This window comes from Typopeltis vanoorti, chromosome 17, assembly GCF_054136105.1.
Source record: "Typopeltis vanoorti isolate ZY-2024b chromosome 17, IOZ_Tvanoo_1.0, whole genome shotgun sequence".
Lineage (NCBI taxonomy): Eukaryota > Metazoa > Arthropoda > Arachnida > Uropygi > Thelyphonidae > Typopeltis > Typopeltis vanoorti.
The window spans coordinates 27,506,046-27,516,916 of NC_143565.1; positions in this window are offsets into that span (position 1 = coordinate 27,506,046).

Here is a 10,871-nt window from a genome sequence, read left to right on the forward strand (position 1 = left end):
CAATCTTTGTTTTTTTTAAGTGTACGTTGAAAAACACCCTACTTTAGAGAACAAATACGAAACGTTTGAATCATTTCTGTTCTCCACTAAAGACGATCGGTCTATTCTAACGCCAATGATGAAATTAATCATATAATCTTGTATTAAAAAAAAACAAACGGAGATGATAAAGAGTGTAGAATTGTGTGTTACTTGGTTGACCACTCGAAAAATATTTTCACGTCTTGGAGTTCCTAAGACGACTATTTTGATGGGGAAGGGGTGAAGTATAGAACATTCACATTGCATGTGGACTATTTTCAAGATGTCAGCACCTAGTGGATTCAGATTATGAACCAGGAATAAAATTTTGTTGTTGGATGTTTGTAAATCGTAACTGGTACATTTTACTTTCCCAAAACGAGTTGCTGTGTCTTTTGAGAAATATTTCTTTGTTATTGCGATCCCGTATGAATTTTCATCATCAAATACTTCATTCCGAGTGCATGCAATACTTGAAATTGTCGTAGAATATGAGTAGAATTTTAAATTGAGTTTGAAGAAATTCTTTCTTACTTTTTGCCATTCATAATATACAATAAAACCCTTTCTACGTTCTATTGCAAGCTATCGGATTCAGTGTACACATATCTCTTATGTTGAACAAGAATAGTCAACACATTATTGTACTCTAAGATACTTGGACGTTTTATGTCGTATACACATGTAACTCTAGTATATTGATTATGATCTGAGTGAACATCCTCTTTTTGCATTCTTGAATAGAAACGTATAAGGAAGTGATTCAGTTTTGTTTCATTTCTATGTACACACCATATACAGTGAAGAAGTGATGAAGTATTTTATAAGGAATATTCAACACAGACCACCTGGGAAGGTTTGTGAGATTTAGTCCAGTTACGTAAAATCGCACTTATTTAGTAGTGACAAAGGTTTGTACTAAATGAATCTCTTTACAAAACGAACAGTTTTCACGATAATCTAGTATATTTCATTTAGACTGATAATCATTTAATTATTATAAAGGTACTTTATTTGTAAGTTACATTTTTGAAGTTAGTTCTCGAAGATATTCAAAGCAAACAAACATTTTATAAATGTTAGGGTTTCTTATACATGAAAATTAAGTGCATCAAAACGTGAAGATAAACATCTGTAATTTATAACTAAGTATTTGATATAAAAAATTCATGACTCAATTAAAATTCAGAAAATTACGTAAACAAAAGCGAAAATTCTTTAGAAAACTAAAAAAAAAATTAATGTTTTTTTTTTCAAACCTATTAAAATTTCTTTAAAATATATATATATATATATATATATATCTTAATATATATATATATATATATATATATATATATATATATATATATATATATATATATATATATATATATATATATATATATATATATATTAATCCAAAACTTTCATAATTTTGTGTAAGTAACGTCAGTAATGATATTGCTGTTTGGAAGATAACTGATAACTTTTTGATTATTGATTATGTGTGAGTAGTAGTGATACAGTATTCCTTCAGTGAACAGAAGACTACCTTCCAAAGCAACTATTGTATTTATACACGGAAATATAAGCGTAGAAGACACAAATAAGTACTACAGATAGTAGACATGAACAAAAGCTAAAAAATAATAAAATAAAAAATAAACTAGATAAATAAATAAAACTATCTCTTAACACTGAAAAGTGAAATCAAGTAACAATCTTTGAAAACAGTCTTGAATTTATCAGGTTGCTACAGAGTACTTAAATATAAAAGCACGTGCAATTGTAAGAAAAACTAATACAAAACGCAGTTTTTTGAAGGCCATAGATAAGATCTGGAAAAGTAAAGTGATCAGTCTGCAATCAAAACTAAGAGTACTGGAAACATGCATCTTCAGCGGTGTATTGTACGGATCTGAAGTGGGTAATAAATAAGGAATCAAGAAAAAGAATTTTGGCATTTGAAAGAACTTGTTACAGGAAGATTCTAAGAATAGGATGGGTACAGAAAATCACCAATGAAGAGCTCTATCAGAAGATACAACCAAAACAGAATCTAATGCAGAAGATTATAAAAAGGAAGCTGCAATTATTTGGACACATCTGTAGAATGAGTGAGGACCGGAAGATAAAGACATTTATGTTTGGTATTTGGGTGGTTTAAACAGAAGAGGTAGACCATACAGAGAATGGATAGACGATATAAAAGACTGGTTTGGAATGGGTGTACAAAGACTGCGACACTGTGCACTGGACAAAGAAAGGTGGAAGAAGATGATGAAACAGGCATCAGACATCAACTGGCAGTGAGCCCATGGTTCGTGATGATGATGATGAAATCGATGTCCTACAAAATATCGGTAGCCATGAACTCAATTAAGATGACAATTAATGGTGAATTGCTTACTGATTTCAAAAAGTTGATCATGGCTGAAACATTTCTCCCTACTCTTTTTTCTGCAATAGTTAGATGATATATTTCACTATTTATTTAAAAACTTGGTCTCCAGAGAGAAGTGTCGAGTTTCTGTTCCTCTCTTTTTTCCTTCCTAGGTGCAGTAAGCATAACATACTCCATGCTCATCTTTCTTAGTTATCATACGGTACTTAACTAGGGGTGTTATTACTCCTTTTATTTAAGGATATTGGCTTCTACATAAGATACGAGATCGAAATTGATGATTGTGTACTACTAAATTTCCTGTTCCTAATTAGCTAGTAAATTGCTTCTGTCGCTTATTCTGTCATACCTTACGGGGAGTGAGCCCAAATAAAGCAGTATGTAAGGCATCAAAGCCACCCTTCGATAGGAAACTGAGTACCTCCTATATGTGAGTCTTTAACCCATATTATATACTCTGCAATTAAATTTCTCAAACCACAAACCATGAAGCACAATGAGAAAGTATATAATAGCGCTGCTGATTAGAGAATATTTTCCAAAAACAAAATGCGTTAATTTGGATGATCCTCTACTATATCTACATGGTTTTTTTCCTGTCAGATTGCTTGCACTCTTTTTCCAAATTACCTGCTCAGAACAAATAACTGAAATATAGGGCCTTTCATGTAGTCATTTCCTCTGCCAAATAACATAACAGTAATCCAAAATTATTCCTGAAATATATTCGAATAATTCTGCAAACTGTCGAACGTTTTCCTACTGGGAAGTTATTTTGTAAATTGTTAGCCAAATTATTTTATTAAAAAAATAAATCAATAAAATCATTCGAGCAGCTAGTCCGTGTTATTGGATTGATCTTGTGGTTTTTCCGAAAAGGTGCCGAATAAGTTTTCAAACTAGTGTACTCTGATATTTTATTTTATTTTCCATTATTTTCTTTCTTTCTTTTTTCTTTTTTTTTTTTTTTATAATGCTGATGCGAAAAATATTTTTAACGATTGCCTACGTCAAAACCAGGAAAACTCGATAAATGTCCACCTGTCAAACTCGAAAAGCGCAGATAGATATCCATAAGGACCACCCTGTCAGATCTGCAAATATCATACAAAACAGCCAAAAATGTTGACGAAGGCATAAAGGTCCAGCCCGGCGCTGTAATGGACTACAGAAGATTGACCACAGAGTTAGACTCAAACGATGCACAATATCACACTTTCTCCCTCATCTCGGAGAAAAACCTGAAGGCGGTTCTTCGAGGTGTTTCTGAGGACATATCTACAGATGAAATCGCTGCTGATCTCCGTTATCAAGACCTACCACCCATCAAAGTCAGCAGAATGACCACAGCAGACAAGAGCCCGATGCCTCTGGCCTTGGTCGAAATCCATCAGGCCTACAAAAACATCTATGACTTGACATCGATATGTGAACTTAAGATCAGTCCCGAGCCTCTTGGGAAAAGGGCTTCAACAGGACAGTACCACAGATGCCAGAAATTTGCCCATGCTCAGAAACTGTGCCGGACAGAGTTCAAATGCCTTAAGTGCGGGTGAGCCACCCCCACCAACACCTGTACCAAGCCGAAAACCACCCCGACTAAATGTACCAACAGCGGTGGCCCTCACTCAGCCAATTATAAAGGATGTATTCAACACCCAAAGACCAGACGGTCGGAGACAATCAAAGTCTTTCTCCTCAAGTACACGAATACGAGATGCTACTGCGCCACAGCCAGAGGCTCATCGGCCACAATCAGAGGCTTTCAAGAAAAGAGATCACCAACGGCACACAAGAACTTATGCAGATATGGCCCGTTCAAACAAGTCATCACAAGAGCAGAAAGCCAGCAACACCTACAAACCAAACTGCTGTTATTACTGCCTCTCTAGCTAACATTCTACGAGATTTCAACATGTAAAGCCCTTCAGTAACCTCCACGAAAAGATTCCTACGCGAAACACAAGCCATCCTCACAGCACTTATAGATGAATAGAAACAAATTAATTCCAGCCTCTCTAGATCGTTGCATGGAATGCAAATGGCCTCCGAAACAAAATTTTAGAGCTTCAAGGCTTTACTCAGAGCTATTAGTCAGATATTGTTCTAATAAGTGAGACAAATCTAAGACCCTCGGACAGCCCTAAAATTAGAAGTATCACTCATACTAAACGGACAGGCTAACCTACAGAGGTGGCGGCACCGCCATCTTTATTAAAAATTATATCAGACACAATTCTGTAAATACCCCTCCACTCTCTAACCTTGAGGTTACAGGCGTGGAAGTTTTCAAAAGCTCGGCTGGCAGACGGAAAATCTATGCGGCCTACAACCCGCCGTTCAAAACGCTACTACATTCAGATATAAATGCCGTCCTGGAGATCTAAATTCGAAACATCTTGCACGGAACTGTAGAACAACGAACAAGAACGGCCAGATCCTCTTCAGCTACACAGGCTCCAATTCCACAGTTGTGGCAGGCCCCTTTGAACCAACCGATCACAGTACGTTAGGCAGTGCTGACATCCTGGATACAGCTATCCTGCAAATAGACCCTGTATGCAGGTTATTGAACCTTCTAAATTCCCGAAGGGCCGCTACGGCATTGCACTGTTTAAGGTAAAACAACTTAACAAGTAAAGCATGCTGAGGCAAGGTAGGACACATATTAAGCACAATTCGTCAGTCATTCGAATAACTTCTTGAACGTTCTCAGTCCCTTTTTAAGTGGAATTGGTGGCTCTGCTGTTATGCACGCACAGAGTACGTGACAGCATAATCTTTGCATAATCCTTTTTACTACAAATATTTGACTGCTTTCGGTTCCGCCAGTGCCAAAATTTCCCCTATCGGCTACATTTGGTACTAAATCTTTTTTTCGCGGAATTCATCTCCCCATGCCTTCGAAAGTCTCAATATAAAATTTGGTCTCATTCAATGTATTGGTTTTAACTACACATGCCTCCGTAGAGGGAAAGTTAATTTATGGTCACCCTGTATTTAATAAAGTATAAAACGAATAGTCTACATTATTAATTTACGTAGTACTTATTTGACTTTATTATTCGAACCTGTTCTCTCTCTTCTCTCTCTCTCTCTCTCTCTCTCTCTCTCTCTCTCTCTCTCTCTCTCTCTCTCTCTCTCGGAAACAAATAGTTCTATCACACCGTTCCCTATATAAATACCAATCCTGAAAACTAATCAAAGATCACTAGTGTGAATTCAAGTATTTCTATGCTGACACATTTGTTCTTCATCGTCAACATTTTCCACAAATTATGCATTTTCAGCTCACTCACATCGGTACCGAATACCATGTCATCACCACTCCCTTTAAAAAATAAAATGATATACCAGGTATGTCATTTTAATTAGAAATATATCAGGTATGTCTTTTGTATACTCTTTTAATATGTACAAATTTTAACCTTAGGCTAAAATACAAGAGCAAGCCCAATTTTCATAAAAGATTACTAATTTTTGTTCATTATTTTTTAATAATCAAATATTATTTAGCAATTTGCAAAATCGATCAAAATGCAATGATCAAGATTAAATACCTACTGCTTTAATAATGTTAATAGTTTCATAGTATTTAAAATGATTTTTGGTATATATAAGAGCCTGTGTAGCTCAGTGGATGTGGCGTTTGCATACCACGGCGCTTGACCGCACGAAAGAAGACCTGGTTTCGAGTCTAGTCGGCGACTAGAGGAAATTTTTCTAAGCCTTTTTTCGACCGGTTCCCGAGTTAGTCGATCTCTGGCACGGGCAAGCAGGTTTTTCCTCCCGGAAACTAGGGTTTTTCGTCCTGTAAACTCAAGAAAATCACCCGTAGAACCCACATTATTTCAGACATTAAATATATTGTGTTAGGGTTAGGGACCACGAGATGGCGACACATTTGAGCCGTCTCTCTTCACTATGTACCGTTTAATTAGTGATAGCCTTGGGCCATCTATCTCTGATTGGTACCAGTGGAGATTGAACTGCCCACTCAGTCTCCAAAAGTTAGTGCTAAATGGCCTCGCCTACTCCCCGTATACGGGAATAAAAAGGCGTTAGCTGATTTGAAGAAATTGTAATATTTTTCTAATAGACATTTATTTGAAATTATTAATTTATTATTATTACATGACATCTCCAGGGAGTCCAAAGACTCATCGAGGGTGGGCACCTACTCTACAGCTCTCTCTCTCTCCGCCACGCAATCCACCAACTACACGAACCGGAACTACATCAACGCCACCTACCGTCCACCACCACCACTAGTACTTTCACAGATAATCACAACACATCCAGGAAATTTTAATGAAATGAATTAAATCATTACTTCGTTCATATATGATTTCACTAAAATTCAAGTATTTAAAAGAGTAGACCAAAAGGTAATTATTTTAAAACGAATATAATACTGATTACCACGAAGATAATTAAAGAATGAAGTAATTATTTAATTCATTTCATTAAAATTTCCTGGATGTTTGTGGTTCTGTTTTTCATTTTCAAGGAAAATGAAAAACAGAACCATATACTCGATGCGGAGTGTTGGTTCTGTTTTTCATTTTCCTCGCATCGCATTTCTTTATCAGAGAACATATTTATGTGTTGGTGCCAAATTCATTGAAACCTTTCCCACTGCAATTAATTTGCAATAAGTAAATTATAAGGCTATTTGAATTTTTTATATAATCAATGAATGAGGATCTTCAATAGGAATTTTAATGACTAATAAAACGAACAGGAATCATTTTCTGAAGGATTTGAGTATCCCTAGCTGCATATTAAATAACAATATTGCTTTTAGCTTCTAACAAAGCAGCTACTTTTTATACAGTCGTAGTTTATTTTTTATTTTTTTATTTTTTCCTAATTTTTTTTAAAATCCTTCTTTCATAAAAGGTTGTAAAACTATTATGTGCACTACTTAGACAGTCTTATCCTGTAGAGATTAAGCATAAAACCCACCATCTGTACAAAACTTCAGAGTTGAACTCAGAAGTATTGGATAAATGCCACACATGTTCTTGTATTAACAGATTTCTGAGAAACTAGAAGAATCGCAAATGTGATTTTAGAAACAGATCATCATACTCACTTTTTTTTCCTTTCTTTTTCAGTACCTGGACGCTCAGAACGTTAAGTACAAAAACGATCGGTGTTGGATTTAAAGGCAGTAATTTGTTCTCTTTAGGAAATACAAAAAAGATGGAATTATTACAGTTTTTTTAAAAATCTGAGTGCTCACATAATATAGATGAGGGGCACATAAACTTTAAAATATGTATAAAAGTGTATTTTATTAAAATATATAATTCCTTTTAACATTTTATTTATTCATCATTCAAATCAGAAATCATTTTTAAATGATATCGGACTTTGTTTCGAATTTTGAATCCATTCTCATCCTACAGTGTCATATTACAAAATAATAGTAGTTGCAATAAAAATATAGTTTGGTTTTTGTTATAATTATTTTGATAAATGCAGACATCGTGTTTGCGGTGTAGTTATTTCCCGTTTTTGAAAATCGACTACTGCTGAAGGCTCGTAGGTATTATTGTTATTATTATTATTATTCGTGACACCTCCAAGGAGTCCGAAGACTCATCGCGGGAGGACACCTCCTATACAACTGTCTTCACCACTACACCGAACCTCTACTACCAATCATCTCCATCAATGCCATCAATTAGGGAGTAGCCAAAAAAACAGTCTTGGCTACTTCCTAATTCTTTTGCGTTCCATTTCACCCTACACAGATATTTTTTCATTCAAGTCGCGATTCTACACTGGCCATTGCTCTGTTCCGATGTCACTCACCACAAACACCTTATTTATAACAACTGCTTTGTTCATGGAAAATGGCTGTCATTTTGTATTAAGGGCTTGTACTATAAAAATGCCACAATGTAAGCCACACGCACATAATTATCCGGAACGCCAACGCAGTACTTAGCAATTAGGTTCCACTGGACTACCTCATAGAATTACGATTTCAAACTCCAACTCACCAGGAGAAGCAACTCCCCCCCCCCCCCCCAACACACACACATTGTTACGCTGCCATCTCCAAATTGGATGAAGTGTAGATTTGATGCAGCAAATAAGAAGTGTTCTTCAGTGATCATGAAGAACACTTTAGCGGTTGCAACCAACATTTTTAATGAAATATAATAGAAAACATCAGAGTATATCTCATAGATTTCGTAGATTTAATACGTTCACGACAGAAGATATCACATCCCGCGTTTCGCTTTAACAGAAGGAATCCCTTGAAGTTATATTATATCCCCTTCCGCATTGAGTGGGCGCATTTTTTTTTCATCATCATCATCATCATCATCATCAAATTCCTGCCATGTACCCTCAAGGGGTGTACAGGATATGACAGTACTACATGAAAAAATTACATCATTACTAACTTCCTATCTACAATTTTCCTCCAAATCAGTCTGTTACTTGTCAAGACTCCAACATTATCAGATCTTATATTTCTATCGTCTAAGGCACTTTGTACCGTATCAATCCACCTATACCTTGGTCTTCCTCTGGGTCGTTTTCCTGCCAACCTGGCAGAGAACACTTGTTTTGCTAATCTTTCCTCTCCCATTCTATTTAAGTGACCATACCATCTGAGATTAGCTCTGCTAACGCATTCCTGGATGCTGACAATGTCAAGTTCTTTCCTAATATCCTCATTTTTAATATGATATTGCCATTGATGCCATCTGTTCACGCCTCTAATCTTTCTCAGGACTCGCATATCTGTGGTCTCTAGTCTTTGGTCAAGTGTTTTACTTCTGACCCAGCTCTCAGATCCATAAGTTAAAATTGGTTTGAACACCGTCCTGTATAGAGCTAATTTAGTGTTCCGACTAATTTCTTTCTTATTCCATATGAATTTATTCAATTGACTTCCCACGATACCAGCTTTGCTGATTCTGTTGTCTATTTCTATATTTAGTTTACCATCTTCAGTAAAAATTGTGCCTAAGTAGCTGAAATGTTTTACTTGTTCCACAGGTTCTCCATTCAAACAGTTGACATTTTCAATGATTCTGCCTATTTTCATTGTCTTTGTCTTTTTATTGCTGACCTTCATACCATATCTATTACAACAGCTATTCAATTTAGTCAGAGAATCTTGCAGACTTGTAGCGGATTTATTTAGAAGTATAACATCATCCGCATAAAGCAAAGAGCTGACATTAACATCTCCAATTTTGATATCAGGTTTAATACCACATTCCTTCATAATGTGATCCATATAGATAATGAATAACAGAGGGGATAATGTACATCCTTGTCTCACACCAGATTTAACATTAAACCATCTTCCTGTACTTCCTTCAATTCTAACTGCTGACTCACAACTCAAATAAAGACTAAGTATTGCTTGATATAATGCCCCATTGACACCATATAACTGCAGCGTATTGAATAGCTTCTCTCTTGGCACCTTGTCATATGCCTTTTCCAAATCAACAAAACTTAAATACAGATCTTTGTTATATTCCCATGCTTTCTCGACTATTTGTCGTAAAGTGAAGATCTGATCCTGACAGCCTCTATTTGGCCTGAATCCAGCTTGTTCTTCACCAAGCTTTTCTTCCACAATTCTTCTCAACCGTTTCTCAAGTATACTTGCATAGATCTTGCTAGGAACACTCAGCAGGGAAATACCTCTGTAATTCTCACATTCAGTTTTATTTCCCTTTTTATATATGGGTACTATGAGAGATCTACTCCAATCATCGGGAATTCGTCCCTCTGTCCAGGCTTTCTGAACTATGCAGTGCAGCCACTGTAAGACTCTTATACCACCATACTTCAGCATTTCTGGTCGAATATCATCTACTCCTGCTGTCTTTCCACATTTCAAGCCTTTGATGGCTTTTTCTACTTCAAGTATGGATATGTATTCCTGACTGCATGCCTGGTCAGTGTTTTTTATCACTGTGCTGTCATCACTGCTTGTTTCATTTAGCAGTTTTTCAAAGTAATTACTCCATACTTCAAGGATATCTTTTTCTCCCGTTTTCATTTCACCTTTATCATCTCTAATTCCTTTTACAGCACTCTTTCCTCCATTCCTAAGCTTCTTCAACAACCTCCAGAATATTTTGCCACCTTCCTGATATTTATTTTCTATATTCTTGCCAAAGTCCTCCCATGACTTCTGTTTAGCTAGTTTTACACACTGTTTAGCTTTCTTACATTTGTCTCTGTATTCTGTAAGAGTAAAAGCTGACTTATTTGCCAGGAACTTTTGATATGCTTTCTTCTTTTCCTTCACTGCCTCTTTAACTTCCTGTGTCCACCAGGGAGTTCTGATTTTTTTTTTTTTTATCCTTGCACACAACCTCACCACATGCCTCTCTGGCAGAATCAATCAATGTTTCCTTCAGAGTTTGCCACTGAATCTCCAAGGTTTGATTCCTGTTCTCAAACTCTTTCATTT